This window comes from Endocarpon pusillum, assembly GCF_000464535.1.
Source record: "Endocarpon pusillum Z07020 unplaced genomic scaffold scaffold2349, whole genome shotgun sequence".
NCBI classification, from domain to species: domain Eukaryota; kingdom Fungi; phylum Ascomycota; class Eurotiomycetes; order Verrucariales; family Verrucariaceae; genus Endocarpon; species Endocarpon pusillum.
The window spans coordinates 25,057-28,055 of record NW_006916177.1 but is presented as its reverse complement, the minus strand read 5'-3'; positions in this window follow the sequence as shown (position 1 = coordinate 28,055).

Sequence of the window (2,999 nt, the reverse complement as noted above, 5' to 3'; positions counted from 1 at the left end):
GTCTATATAAAGGAGACTTCTATAAATAACGTGAAGCGAAGAGCCTTCTAAGCTTAATATAAGACGTGATATATAATAGTAGCTACTAAGGAGACTATCTGTACAGCCTAAGAGGACAGTATATACGTGTTAGTATATAAAGAGTCTAGGCTAGCTATCTTACTTGTATTAAGAGCCTGTAAGGAGTATGCGTTTTGTATATAAGTTAAAGCGATATTATTTTAGTTAGATACTAATATTATATACTTAAGGAGTAAACTATAATTAGAGTATAAGTAAGGGCTTTGTTTACTTAAATTCTGAAACATCTTGTCTTAAATAATAGATACAAGAAAGCGTAATAAAGACCTAGTAAAGGGATATAAATTCTGTGTTATATTATTTTATAAAGAAAAGCTATCTTAGTTAATATAAAATAATATATAATAAAATTATAAGTAATTACTTAGGGTCTAAAGCAAGCGCCTTTAGCTTTATTAATATTAAGGAAAACTATAAATGCCTAAAAAAGCTATATAATAAGTACTTATATTAGGCACGCTAATATAGCACTATCTTTACATTACAAAAATATAAGCTAATATATTTAATAAAAAACTTAAAAAAGTTTAATATAAAAGTAATAATTAAAGTAAATAATACCTTAATAATAATAAAATCAGATATTAGAGTACTAGGGCTATAGATTAATACTTAACTAAAGTAAGGCTCTTATTATAAGAAGATATAACAAAAAATAATATAGTAAATACTTTATATTTATACATATTAATCTTTATTTAAGAAGCTTCTTTCTTATATATAAGGCATATTTATAATGCTATAATAAAACTAGTAATAATATATATAATAGTTATCTAGCATCTTCTTAATAAGCTATATAATATAAAGACGCTTATTACTAAACTCTTACTAATCTAAAACAGGTACTTATACGTAATAGTTAAAGCTTATAAGGCTACGTCTATCCTAGTTCTAAAAGCAAAGATATATATCCTGCCTTTTACATAATTCTTTAATAGTACCTAAATAAATACTTATTATAGACTTATAAGTATTAGTATAAAAAAGCTTATTAATAAAAGTTATTATTAGATTATTAATAAGCTTTATTCTTAGTAAGAACGCCCTTACCTTATAAGTATAATACCTAGAGATAAGAAATATAACTAATATAAATATTGCCTTCTTAAACTTAATATAAAAACAAAATTAAGCTATACTCTAGAATATTACTTACTTTAAGAAACTCTTTTATAAGAAGTTACTATTATATATATAGAAGTATAATAATAATACTAATCTTATTATTAATTAGTTAAAGCCTTATAACTAAAGAACTAGTAATTATTATAAAATACTTATTTAGTAATATCTTAATAAGGTGTTAGTATTATACAAAGTAAGCAAATTAATAAATAAAGACTAAGAGTATATTAGGGCTTAGCTAAGGCACAAAGCTCCCTTACTATATAGTTAAGAACTAACAAGATAGGCTTTACAGACTTCCTCTTTAAATAGAAAGTTCTAAACATTATCTTATTAGCCTGCGAATACAGCTAGAGAAGACAGACTGCCTAACACATGATTATAGACTGCCTATTACTTTCGGGCAGACACAATATGCTTGCCGCTGCTAGCACAACTGATTTCCGCTGTCTCCTTAACGACCTAAAGGCTATTAAGATAGTAATATTATAGCTGATAAAGGCTAGGGCCCTCCTCTAGTTCTCCTTCGCTGCTGAACAACTTTGTGCCTAACTCTTAACTATAGTTACTAAGCCTTATGCGCACTATTAAAGCGCCCTAAAGCAGCCTCCTACTTACTAGCAGTAAGGTTTTTCCTTTAAAAAGGTTTCCTTATAATACGTTTATTATTTAAGAGCTTTAACCGCTCTTTATTATATATATCCCTTGTATAGACTAGCCCTAAGCTAAGACTATATTAGTATAAGAATAATAAATAATTATATAAAGTATTTCTAAATTATCTTAGCTAGATACAGATTTTATTTAAGTTTAATGTCAACCTAGACTCCTAGTACCCTTATGTTGTTAGTCGCAACCTTGCGTATCTGGCTGATATAGAGTAGTGTCGTCATATTAAACAGTTTTGGCTGTTCTGTAAAGTAGATCAGTTCGTACTTCTCTGGCGCAAACTGTGCCCTGTGCTTGTTGGCCTAGATCTCGCATTAGTGATGGATGCTTTCAAGAGTTGTGCAGTTTCTTTCTATAGAGGCGCTATATGTGAGAATATGAATATCATCAACGAAGCCAATAGATGATGTTTATAACCCCTTGTTATTAGTCATATCTAGTAGTTCCGTAATAAAAAACAGGAAGAGAATTAGTAAGATCAGAGAACCTTGTGGGATGCCTATTCCTATGTAGAAGACTTCGGATTCGCCCTCGTTCACTTTGGATTAAATGCCTTTCTAATAGACAAAAGAGTCCTAGGATATATAGTATAATACTAGTACAACTAGCGCAGATAAACAGCAAAGCATATACTGTACTTCTGCCTTAATTACATAACTAAACGCGAATTACTATTCATTAATACAGGCACTTAGGACTACTTATAAATACTCGTAATCTCAAGGGGGGCAAAAGCGGCTGCAAGATGGCTACAAAGCCTTAATCTTCTCTCTTAATTCTATAAGGGGTTAAGCATTAACTCTAATTTATACGAATCCCACTCTTCTTTCTGTAATAGTAAGAACCTAGTCACAACCTCTCGCAATAGATAATGACTACTTAGTACATTAGATGAACAAAAAGCGGGTTAATACAAAGGAATAAGTTTTTCTTTTTATAAAGGGTTTTCTTATTATATTTATATATAGTTTCTTTTATAAGCTTTATAACTTGATGAGTAAAAGATTTAATTAATTAATTAATTAATAAGATTTTTTTAATTTTAGTAAAACTTTTTATATAAATATTTTATATTATAATTTATTTTAAATATTTTTTATTTATAAAATATTTATATTTTA